Below are 13,249 nucleotides of genomic sequence, written 5' to 3' on the forward strand. Positions count from 1 at the left end.
TTGCAATGAAAGCTATATTTGTTAGGTACCAATTTTGTTGACTTTTGAATGCCATAATTTGCAAGACGCACTAAACAATCATTTTAGATACAACTGAATTTTTTAGATCACATTTTGCTAATCACAGGGAAACATAGTATGCTTTCTATTTTTGTCATAAAAAATATTTCATCGTATTTTATGAATCAATTGAATGATAGTGGGCAGTTGTTCCTCAGTCTATTGCTTACTAAAAAGTGAATGGTGGACTGATCATGTCTGATATGCAAAATGAAACTGAAACACTAACGAAACAACATGATATACCAACAGACTCACATTCGCTAGATGTTGATCACCTGGTGCCACCATCTGCACCATTCCTAGCAGGTATGTGCTGGTGACTCAATCATCAGGCGATGGACTCCTCCAGTCCTTTAACAAACAAAAACAACATCAAACTTAAAACAAGTGGAGCTAACGTGATGACAAGTGAGGCAATTCCAAATCTATATCCCTGCAAATATAACATCAATAACACGACTAAACTTTTCAAATAGAACCCACCAAATATTCTTATTTCAATGTAGATTGATCTGACATCCAGGAATAGGTAAAGGAACATGAGCAATATAGAAGATCCATTCTAATGAAGACTATTGAACAAAACTTATATATAAAAAAATCATTTGATCAGAGATCAAACACAGTCATCATTAAGATTCATTGTGCTCTATGTAGCCATTCTGAAATTACTCGAAACAAAAGGCGGTAAGATAAAATAAAAAGCATAATTAAGTATTACTGCTACTGATTATTTTTTATTTTTTAGCCCTTATTTTGAAAAATATTCATAATTAGACCCCTAAAGATTTGAATTCTGTTTTTAGACCAGAGGGTCGGCGCCGTGAACCACGTCTTGGCACCATGAGCGATGGCACCGAGGTTCAAGGCCAGTTGTGACGTGGCAACGGATGTGGCACTGACGTAGCACGTCTCCACATCAGAACGCATGGCGCCGACCTCAGCACCGTAGATCTTGGCGCCGAGGTCTGGCATATGCGTTGTCTAGGAGACATGGCCTGCATCGCTGTGTGATCGTTTCTGTGGCTTATAAGCCGACTGATGTTATTTTGTTGTGAGAGAAAAACACTGTATCATAACTGATAAGCATGGCTGATACGCAGCCTGTTCGGAAGGCCGTATCGTATCGTGGATTATTTACTGCTGGCTGGTTTGGTATAAGAGAAAAACACTGTTCCCGGCTGGAAATTTACGATCGTTTACGAGCAGGCGAACAGGCTGCTGATCAAGCAAACCGGTAGCGGCACAGTGCGCCAGCGAGAGGAGAGGCCGACTGCTGCCTTGGTGATCCTCTATGCAGCGGCACAGTGTGAATCAGTGACTCATGTTGGTGGACCAATTGTATGCATGCATGCTCCAACTACATAGTGCATTTACTCCTACAACATGCACTCATGTTTCCATTATTTAGAGTATTATTTATTTACATTGCAAAAATAAAATATGCTATCTCCATCCGAAATAAATATATAATTTAGTCTTACAAGTTTAACCAAATCTACAAAAAAAAAAAAAGATAATAACTAGGTAGGTAGGCGCGCTCCGCCGCGCCTGTATACTATACATAGTCACGGTGATAATCCATTTGTTCCATGCTATTTGGTGTTGAGTATAAGAGCTTGAGCGGCACATAGACCTTGGCATAGTTTATTTCACTATTGCCTTGTACGTACAACTTTTAAGATTGTGACGAAAACTGCAAGAGGAAAATACAGCTATGCTAATCTATTCCACAAGGAGTATCAGGCATACTAACTAGGAAATACAGATGCATGATATAACTAATATATACATAGCAGTTAATGCCAACATTTGAGTACGATGGAAGGAGAGAATGACATTTATAGGATGGCTAAGGTTCGTGAGAGAAAGACACGGGACTTCAACCAAGTTAAGTGCATTAAGGATGAAAGGGAGCATCTCTTGGTAAAGGAGGATGAGATCCGACATCGATGGCAAGAGTATTTTGACAAATTGTTCAATGGTGAGAATATGGACACAACCTTTCAGTTAGATGACTCTTTTGATGACACCAATAGGCGCTTTGTGCGGAGAATCTAAGAATCTGAGGTCAGAAAGGCGTTGAAAAGGATGAAAGGAGGTAAGGCGATGGGACCGGATGGTATCCCAATCGAGGTGTGGAGATGCCTCGGGGACATAGTTGTAGTATGGTTAACCAAGCTGTTCAACCATATTTTTCGATCGAACAAGATGCCTGATGAGTGGAGGAAAAGTATATTGGTACCGATCTACAAGAATAAAGTGGATATTCAAAGTTGTACAAATTATCGGAAAATTAAGTTGATGAGCCATACTATGAAGCTATGGGAGAGTTATCGAGCATCGCTTGAGAGCAATAACGCGGGTCTCTATGAACCAATTTGGTTTCATGCCCGGAAGGTCAACCATGGAAGCCATTTTCTTAATAAGACAAGTTATGGAGCGGTATAGGGAGAAGAAGGACCTACACATGGTTTTTATTGACTTGGAGAAGGCTTATGATAAAATACCAAAGAATATTATGTGGTGGGCTTTGGACAAATATAAAGTCCCAACGAAGTACGTTGGGCTCATTAAGAACATGTACAGCAATGTTGTGACTAGAGTTCGAACAAGTGATGGAGACACGGATGACTTCTTGATTAGGATAGGACTACATCAAGGGTCAGCTTTGAGCCCTTATTTGTTTGCTTTAGTGATGGATGAGGTCACAAGAGACATACAAGGAGACATCCCTTGGTGTATGCTTTTCGCGGACGATGTAGTGCTAGTTGATGAAAGCCGGACAGAAGTGAATCAGAAACTGGAGTTATGGCGGGAGACTTTAGAGTCCAAAGGTTTTAGACTTAGTAGAACTAAAACTGAGTATATGAGATGTGACTTCGACACTACTACTCGGGAGGAGGAAGATGTTAGTTTGAAAGATCAAGTAGTGCCTAGGAAGGGTATATTTCGATATTTAGGATCAATGCTACAGAGGGACGGGGATATTGATGAAGATGTTAGCCATAGAATCAAAGCAGGGTGGATGAAGTGGCGGCAAGCGTCTGATGTCCTATGTGACAAAAGGGTACCACAGAAGCTAAAAGACAAGTTTTATAGGACGGCGATTAGACCTGCTTTGTTGTATGGTGCAGAATGTTGACCTACGAAAAGACGACATATTCAACAGCTAAGTGTCGCGGAAATGCGTATGTTGCGTTGGATTTGCGGTCATACAAGAAGGGATCGAGTTCGGAACGATGATATACGTGAGAGATTAGAGGTAGCGCCGATTGAAGAAAAGCTTGTCCAACACCGGTTGAGATGGTTTGGACATGTGCAACGGAGACCTCTAGATGCACCGGTGCGTAGTGGAATCCTAAGTCAGGATAGTAACGTGAAGAGAGGCAGAGGAAGACCGAAGTTGACTTAGGTAGAGGCAATAAAAGGAGACTTAAAAGGATGGAATATACCCAAAGACTTAGCCTTAGATAGGAGTGCTTGGAAGACAGCTATTCACGTGCCTGAACCTTGATTGCTTCTGTTGGGTTTCAACTCTAGCTAGCCCCAACTTGTTTGGGACTTTAAGGCTTTGTTGTTGTTGTTGTTGATACATAGCAGTTAATGCATTATATAACTAACATATAGTGCCTACTAATTGAGTCAAACCAACGCAAGAAATGGATGGCCTGAAGTCATCTGTGAAAAAGCAAGAAATGGATGGTCTCAAATCATCTGTGAAGCTTATGAGGAGTGATCGGTAACATTATTTGATCCTGTGGGAACCTTGCAAGCTATGCCGACTTAGCCATAGCAATGCTAGGTGCTATGTGCAGCGCGTTATACCTGCATGAATAAATCAGAAAATTTCATTTGTTTGATGACAAAGGAGTAGTAATATTAATTCAAGAAAAAAAAACTTAATATAGCTTGGCAGGCCAAACCACGTGGCTCACAGGGGCTGGACCCACCGTACATGAACAGAAAATACGATTGCTATAAGATCTCTTGAGTTGAGTCTGTCATTTGGAGGCATATAATGTAAATGAACCATCTATAAGAACCATCTTCTGTATAGTAGAGCCCCCATATTGGAATCTAGACTACACCAACAATGGGTCAATGGGTGATAAGTTTACTTCAGTAATTAGGCAAGACCAGTGAGTTCTCACTGGTGCACTGGATGGCATAAATATGATGCATGTTCCTACACTTATTTGATTTGAAGGAACAAATATATATATGTTGAGTGAATGGACCATAACAAAACTAAACAGGAACTGCACTTTCCTATCAACTTCCCCACTTCCTCCAATTTGGATGCAACTTATCTTATACACATTGTAAACAGGTAACGATTTTTGCAAACCGTGAAAAGAACATCGTCATTGCCATCAAATCCAAAAGGATAAGAGGGTGCTATAGCAAAGAATATGAAACTTTAGGATGCATTTGTGTCTTGAGGTGTACATGTAGCTAGTACGGATATCTATTTTTCGAACAAAGGAAAAGACTGATAGTAAACGGAAAAGGGTCCTATAAGAACTTATGTAAAAATATAGAATCTGTTTCCTAAGAAAAGGTACCCCTACACTGCGGAAGGCTAACACCATAATCTCAGCATATCATGATAAGGATACTAAATTAAATAGAAGGAATGAGCTCTGCAGTGAATAGAAAAACATATATTTATACAGGCGATTAGAAGCAGAGGTCACACTAAAACACTCCATGCTACTGTATGTCCCACAGCAAACATAAGAAAAGAACAAAGTCAGCAATGTTGGTTGTTTGATAAAAAAAAGTACAGGTCTACAACATAGGTATTAGTAGGCACAAAATGGATGGCCCAAAATGAGAATAGAGATTTATACAGGCAGAACTGACCTTCAAATTTGGAGGGAATAGGCAGCACAACAAAAACAGTTTGGTTCATGGAAACAAAGTAAAATAAAATGAGGTTTGCAGTTCCAAATCTAGAAGTAGGCAAACTGTAACAAACCAAATGCTCTCTGCATTAAGGGAATGAAGTGCAACTTCTGAATGTACTGGTACAAAATTACTGGTGAATCTATAAACTATTGGCATCTAATCTAACCATAAAAAAATTAATACAAACAGAAATGACAGGATGAGTACCTGAAATTCTAAAAACACTATTAATCTCACATTCTCATTATTGAAAGAAGAAAACTGGAGACCATACCCAGCATGAGGCTCCATTGTGAATCAAGATCTTGCAAATCTCCATTGGCATATAACTGTAAAAATAAAGTGATTTTTAGCATAAATCAACAATAGGGAAATGCTATAAGCTGCATTTGTGTACATATAAAGATGGCACGTACATACATTGACACATAAATAAGTACGGAACCATAGTATGAGATAATCCCGGTCAAATTGGTATGCAGCAAACTAACTATCATAGATCAATGTTTTCTGAAAAATAAAATGAATTGGTTTGGACACTGCCACCGCTGCTCCACCAACGGACCTGGCTGCCTGGAAGAGAGGACATCGAATCAGGGAAAAAAAATGAAATCATCATGTAGCATATTTACATAGTTGCTCAGGTTTTTTCCTGACCATATCGGGCTTGCATCTGAACTTACAACTGCATAAACAACGACTGGCTATATGTGCATCCTCCGCTCGCACCATGATCTGCTCGAACCCTAGTATGAAGAACTAACCAGTCTAGGTAAATTTGAGAGAGAGGAGCGATGAAGGGGTGTGGCACATAGAGAGACGGTGATGTTCAGCCTGGAGCACTTCTCGGACTTGGAAATCACACAAACGCAGGTAGGTAAGACCTACCCAAACAGCAAGCAAATGAAGATCGGAAAACAGATTGAGATGAAAGAGGAGGGGGCGTGAACCTCAGTGTTAGGACGGCGGCGAGGTACACTTGGGAGCCCATGCTTGCTGGCGGAGATGAGGATGAGGACGGACTCTTATCGTCACTCCTGCCTCATGGATGCCGACGGCCCAAGCGCCGTCGCTGTCGCCGCCTCTCCGTCTGGTGCGGCGCGCAACCCTAGGCAAGGCTGGCCGCCGCTCCTGCCGGTGGAGAGGAAGAAGCGATGAATGAAGCGGTCCATGCCCGCAGGCTCCATCAAGCAAGGACGCCGTATCAGTGTCCGCCGCCGCCTCTCCGTCCTGGTGCGGCGCGCAACCCTAGGCAAGGCTGGCCGCCGCCGCCGCCGGTGGAGAGGAAGAGGCGATGAATGAAGCGGTCCATGCGCGCAGGATCCGTCAAGCAAGGACGCCGCATCGGCATCCGCCGCCGCTGGGGGAGAGGAAGCGTCGCATCTACGGGAGAGGGAGAGGGAGAGGAAGAGGAAGAAACATGGACGGAGGCGGCGAGGCACGCTGCTGGCTGAGGATCTTTTTTATATTACTTTGACGGAGAGAGCGAGGGCGAGAGCGGCGAAGCCTGTTTGGAACGAACGAATGGAAAACATTGGAATGGAAAAAAATACAGGAAAAAAAGATGAGTGTAGTGGCAAAACTAAGAAAAGGAAAAACACAGGAAAGAAATAGAAGGAGGTATTTGGAAGAATTTGTAACACAGGAATTCCAAAGTATATGACCGATAAAAGGCACTTAACACATAATGATAAATCTTTGTAAAAACGTACAATGATAAACTAATACCCATGTATGATTGATTATTTTTATTCTTATTTAATGGGTGGGAGAAGCTACCCTGAGGTACAACATATGGCAGCATATGACCTTAAAAAAATGACCTCCAAAACGTATGGCAGCATATGCCGGCCTGGAGTAATCTCGCATTGATGTGCTCATGCTAATCACGCTGCACGCCTCGGGCTTCCGCGAAGAGAAGAAAAACCAGAGCACAAAGTGGATTTTTTCATTCATGTGAAATCTTGAAGAGACTACAGTATTCCATAGGAATGGAAAGGATATTTTCCTATGTTCCAAACAGCATATTTCCTTTCCGTTCCTTCATTTTAGTTTCCTGTAAATTTCCTACGAAAAAACTACAATCCAAACAGGCCCTTAATCCGGAGAGGCGAAACCGATGCCTACACACGCACGAGTCCACGTGGTTGCGGGCGATTGATAAACAGTACCTAAACAGTACTCGAATCGCTCTCAGCGCGCGAATTCTAGGAGCTTTATGGAGTTGTATATATGTTAAATGGTAATACTCTTTTCTAAATGTTTGGCCAAACTTAAAATGATTTTATTTAGGATAACTTAAAATCCCATATCTAAGTACTTGGCGTCTGGCGTGCTATATTGTTTATTTCTCCATTAATTCCTCAGCCAGGACAACCAGCAATAAGGACATGAACGGTTTTTGCAACTTTCTTATTTTCAGTAGCTTGGATGACTTGAGATATGCCCAGATCTATGATATCAAAATGAACGGTTTTTGTAACTTTCTTATTTTCAATAGCTTGTATAGCATGAGATATGTCTAGATCTACGATATCAAAATGAACGGTTTTTTACAACTTTCTTATTTTCTGGTGGTAAGTTCAAATCCAAACCAGCAAACGCTTCATTGTCATCTATTAGAGTGCACATGAGCATGTACACTTAGACTTCAGATGTAGGGAGTATGCTAAATGTTGTTCAAAACAACTTTATTTTTAAATATGAAGGGAGTATGTAATAAACCTTTTGATGCCAATAATCAATTTTTTTAATTTTTTATCAATGATTTGACCAATATTTTTTAACTAAATAAACCTTTTGATGCAACTGTATTCATGTTGATCAATTGTATACCAACACTAGATGAATTGAATTGCACACATATAGATGGATGTGAAAGATTTATACTCAGCCTTGGCTTGAAGAAGCATGCACTTCTTTTTAAGGACGGAGGCAGGAGACAGCATGCTGCCTGCTAGTGTCAGGTTGCGTGCATGAGTATAGCTGCCAAAAATGTCAGTGTCTGCTGCATGGCTACTAGTGAAATTTTTGCATTTTGGTTTTTTTTGAAAATATTTTTTACAAAAAGACCTATGCCAAAACGTTTGCTGAAAATAGACCATTTTTAGGCGTCTTAGAACATGACACTAATGTATGAGGGTCGACGTCGACTGACACGACACCGATGTCTTGCCACGTCACGGACGACCCCGGTCGACGGCGACACGGTGGCGCATGGGGTCCGACACGTCGGCGTTGTGTCAGCCAACGCCACAGGCCCAACCTCGGCGCTGTGGGACTACACGCCGAGCTATTAGCACCATCCGGCGCGCGGCCCAGGCGGCCCAACAACACTTCGTGGCCCAATAGCTCGGCGCGGGGGCAAAAAAAATTCACAACTTTCCTTTTTTTGGAAAATTTTCCATTTTTGGCAAAAAAAATTCTGCAAGTTTTTTTTTTTGGAAGTTACAAAATTATACTCGTAACTTTTACGTATAACTTGTTGAACAAACTTCAACGTCTAACTTATACATATAACTTATACACATGACTTCAACATATACCTTCAACGTTACAAAGTTATCGGCAAAGTTACACTCATAACTCATACATATAACTAACTACGTGACAAAGTTATATACATAACTTTTATGTGTAATATTTTGCGGAACAAAATTTAATCAAATAGACTAGAAGCTTCCTTATTAGCTTCCCATGCACAAATACAAGTTAGTACTATATATACCTACGTTGTGATTGTGATGTGATGTGATGATGCCATCTCTCTCTACGAGTCTTACGTACATATATAATACAATGCATACATATAGTATACAACATATGCATGCGGATATGCCCCATGCATGCATGCACACATGCACTGAGTGTTAAGCTAGCGATGTGCACACGTACGAGCTACGTCGTATACGTACGTAGGTCAGTAGGTGTGGTGCGGCATGCATGCATGTGCACCACACCACACCAGAGCAGAGGCAACCGTATGTATATGTACTGCATGCATGCATACCGTACGTGATGTGTATACTAGTGTACTCTAGCATGTCCTTAAACTATTTTGTTTGGCCATGTTCGCTTGAACTTATCAGCCGTACCGTTTCAGCGAAATAACGATATTTTTCTCTCACAACAAATCAACATCAGCATCAGCCGTTTTTCCAGCCAGCCAAACATGGCCTTTATTCTTATATATAGTTTTCATGTTTTAACTAATATGTTATGATATTAATTTATACATTTAAGTTTTTGAATATAACTTATGCGTCCAACTTTACTTTAAATCATTCATCAAGTTATATATCTAAGTTATACATAAAAGTTTTGTGTATAACTTTGTAGTTTTCTATGAAATTATGTTGATAAGTTTGTTCCGCAAAAGATTACACATAAAATTAAGCATATAACTTTGTCACGTAGTTAGTTATATGTATGAGTTATGAGTGTAACTTTGCCGATAACTTTGTAACGTTGAAGGTATATGTTGAAGTCATGTGTATAAGTTATATGTATAAGTTAGACGTTGAAGTTTGTTCAACAAGTTATACGTAAAAGTTATGAGTATAACTTTGTAACTTCCAAAAAAAACTTGCAGAATTTTTTTTGCTAAAAATGGAAAATTTTCCAAAAAAAGGAAAGTTGTGAATTTTTTTTTGCCCCCGCGCCGAGCTATTGGGCCACGAAGCGTTGTTGGGCCGCCTGGGCCGTGCGCCGAATGGTGCCAATAGCTCGGCGTGTAGTCCCACGGCGCCGAGGTTGGGCCTGTGGCGTTGGCTGACACAACGCCGACGTGTCGGACCCCGTGCGACACCGTGTCACCGTCGACCGGGGTCGTCCGTGACGTGGCAAGACCTCGGCGTCGTGTCAGTCGACGCCGACCCTCATACCTTGGCGTCATGTTCTAAGACGCCTAAAAATGGTCTATTTTCAGTAAACGTTTTGGCATAGGCTTTTTATAAAAAATGTTTTCAAAAGGAACTAAAATGCAAAAATTTCACCAGCTACTACGCCAGGACATGCACGGGGTATAGGGCCTGAGCTACTCCAGAAACTATGGCGTTGAGACTAGGCCACCTCGGCACCACGTCACATATCCATGTTGACAGTGGCTCCAACCTCGACATCATGGCCTATGACGTTAAGACATATTAGCTCGGCGCCCTAGGCTGTGGCGTCGAGGCTTAGGTCCAAAACAAAAATATAACGTCTAAGGGTTTAAATGTGAATATTTATCAGTAAAAATGGCTAAAAAATAAAAAATTCGGTCGGCGCCACTAGCGGCGGTTCCGCCCCTGGTGGCGGCGTGGCTCTCGCGGAACGGTGCCCGCGACAGCGGCGACCCCAGGCCTGAGCCCCCTACTGCCCCCGGCGGCGCTGCTTGCGAGGGTGTTGTGGAGGTATCAAGCGACCCCTCGCCGGCAGGCGGGGTGGGTATGGTGCCCGTGCCTGTGCCTGCCTCCACCTCCTCTCCTCCTCAACCGCGCCTCCCTCTCTTCCGGTGACCCCGTCGTTGTCCCGCCTAGGCCCACCGCCCTGCACCGCCTGCGGCGTCTCTGTCGTCCTTCCTCCTCAAGCAGGTGTAGCGCATCCACCTCTAGATCCAGGCGTTGGAGCTCTTCATCTGTGCTTCCCTCCTTCATCCTTGCTTGGCCGTGTGCTAGCCTCCTCAGCTCCACACGACGGCCACTGGGCTCCCCAGCACCTCACGGGATGCCGTGCCTCGTGCATACCGCACGACGATGATGGAGCAGAAGCAGAGGACAGCGATGATAGAGCGGAAACAGAGGACGGAGCTGGTGTGGTACTGCCCCTGCATCGCTCGCACAATCAAATCGCAACCTGCCATGGTAGGTGATTTCAAACTGCTTGTCATCTCAGGTCTTTGCCTGTTTTTGTTGCCATCCACATGCTGTCCGTTCAAGAGGCACGAGGACCCTGACCACCTATCCTCTCCCTGTCGAATGTGGTGCCATACTCTTCGTCTTCACCACGCCTATAACAGTAAGTAATCCTGATATGCTTCATCTCCTCTTCTTGATAGCCAATGTAATGTGTTCGACAAAATGCCAAAGCCACAATATGATGTATATTTTGACTGTAGGTTCATACATGGCCACGTCATGCATATCTATCACCAAGCTATGAATAAAAATCAGGATATTTCAGATAACTTAATTTAGGCAATGTGCAGGTGCAGGTCACACACAAGTATTTTAGCTCATAGTAGCTTTTTCAAATTGGAGGTATTAGCACTACTATGCCTGTTACTGGTATTTCTGAAATTAATTTTAAGAAGCTTGTGGATCTGTATTTTTTTGCTTTATTAATTATAAGATAAGATACAATACCTATTTATATGGTCCTATGTTGTACGCTTACTCTGCTTGGTGTCTGGCTTCCCCGGCTTGATGGAAGCATCAGCAACATTAGAAGGTGGCGAACTCGCTGCCACGTTGAGCAGCCCGGCGGCTATGCAGGCCACCAACAATGACAATACCACCAACAAATTGTTATCCCCTCCCCATCCTTTTCCTGCCTCTCCAAGCTATGCGATGCGCGCCACCAACGACGATGTCACGTCTATGTTTGTAATATAATATTAATAAGGAATTTTTTATTGGTAAATATGATCTAAAAAATTAGATGTATCAGCAATACTCAATTATGCTTCAAATTATAGCTTGATTTTTTTTTCTATTTCTTGATTTGATTTTAAATTCAGAACTCTGTAACCACGATCAGGACATGGACATCCCTGGTTGTTTGTTCTTTCTTTATTCTTACCAATATGACTGAGTTCATCAGTAATCATTTTAGTTTGATGTTGTTTTTATTTGTTCAAGGAGTGTGGATTCCATTGCTTGGCGATTGAATCAACAACTCTTGACTGCTAGGAATGATGCAGATGACAGTGCCAGGCGATCCAAACACTGCCACCTGACTGCCAAGAATGTTGACGTTTGCATCAGGTTTGTTGCATCCATTGTTGAAGTTGCCCATGTACCGTTGTTCCTCTTTCTTAAGTCCTCACCATTGTTGCACGCATACATGTAGGCATGGAGTCAGAAGACGCGGGGAAGTGCAGCACATACAGATCGTATTCGTTGAGCATCACATCAAGGGAAGGTGAGTCTATTGACATACAAAGTCGTTTCTTTAGTCTTTCATTTTAATCCTCTATATCCAACAACATCCCATGTCATTCAGTTTGAAGCAAGAGGTGGACTGAGACAAGTACCCTGCAGGAGTGCAGGCAGACCTTTTCAGTTTATGTTTTCTTTAGTCTCAGTTTAATAGTGACAAGCACATTTTTGGTTTTGTTTTTTTCCTCTATGTAGATTGAGAGAAATAGCATATAGAAATATTGTCTGACAACAGCCCCACTATCATTCATCTGGTTGGAAAATAGGATCATATTTTTCATGTCACATAGAAAACATTAATGCATTTATCCGATCATGTTGTTCATCTCTCTGATTAGTAAAATCCAATAGAAAAAAATTAATTAGCTGTAGCTGCAAGTGAATTTTTTCTATTTTAGCCCTTTTTATAAACTATTTCTACAACTAGACCCCTAGCATAACTATTTGCAGACATAGACCGAAAGTTCGGCGTACTCAGGCATCACGCCAAGGTATGCGACTCAGCGTTCCTTGATCAATCGCTGACCATGCCACGTCGTTGCCAGCGTGGCAAACGCGACAAAGCTCGGCGTGAAGTTCTTTAACGCTGAGGTTGGCTAGCTCGGCGTTGCACAAATTCACGCAAGATAAAGAGTGCACATGCATGTCTGTACTTTATGCGTTTAATATTTTGTGAATTTCATAGAAAATTAAATATTGACGTGAGATCAGCTTTATTTAGATTCATGATGTGGTTATCTATTATATCTGAAAATAATAAACTAGTAAACTCTAGAAATTTTGTGAAACTTATAGAAAGATAAATATAAATCCAATTGACATGAGGAATTTCATTAGAACCATAATGTTATTCTCTACGTAGGGGTGCAAATGATATAAATATTTTCCGACAGTATCCGAGTCCAAATCCATTTAGAGGAGTTCAAATCCGTCCGTATCAGAGTCCGGATATTCAAAACATCTCTGGATATTCAAAACATCTGATACCGTATCCATATTCAAATACCCAAATCGCATACTTACGATGTCAACATCCATTCGTATTCTATTCGACGTAGCTGAGTAGCTGAGCCTATCTGTATTCATATCGAATCCGAATAGAAATAAGAAAATAAATGTAATATCAGTCTTAT

The 13,249-nt window shown here is 41.7% G+C and overlaps 2 long non-coding RNA genes across 4 annotated transcripts; one reads left to right on the forward strand and one right to left on the reverse strand.

Moving 5' to 3' along the window:
• Nucleotides 1–3,898: 3,898 nt before the first annotated feature.
• Nucleotides 3,899–6,446, reverse strand: LOC136505303 (uncharacterized). Its single transcript, XR_010771166.1, has 3 exons — nt 5,928–6,446; nt 5,661–5,723; nt 3,899–5,550 (listed from the first exon to the last, which is right to left on the reverse strand). It is a non-coding gene; the product is annotated as an uncharacterized lncRNA (long non-coding RNA).
• Nucleotides 6,447–10,288: 3,842 nt separating this feature from the next.
• LOC136502599 (uncharacterized) lies at nt 10,289–12,340 on the forward strand. 3 transcript variants are annotated; one of them, XR_010770638.1, is made up of 4 exons: nt 10,289–11,216; nt 11,817–11,942; nt 12,028–12,099; nt 12,181–12,340. It is a non-coding gene; the product is annotated as an uncharacterized lncRNA (long non-coding RNA). The 3 variants fall into 3 exon arrangements; XR_010770639.1 differs by having other exon boundaries at nt 10,289–10,974; nt 11,395–11,942; XR_010770637.1 differs by having other exon boundaries at nt 10,289–10,974.
• The last annotated feature ends 909 nt before the right edge of the window (nt 12,341–13,249 follow it).

The sequence above is a fragment of the Miscanthus floridulus genome, chromosome 14, assembly GCF_019320115.1.
Source record: "Miscanthus floridulus cultivar M001 chromosome 14, ASM1932011v1, whole genome shotgun sequence".
NCBI classification, from domain to species: Eukaryota; Viridiplantae; Streptophyta; class Magnoliopsida; order Poales; family Poaceae; genus Miscanthus; species Miscanthus floridulus.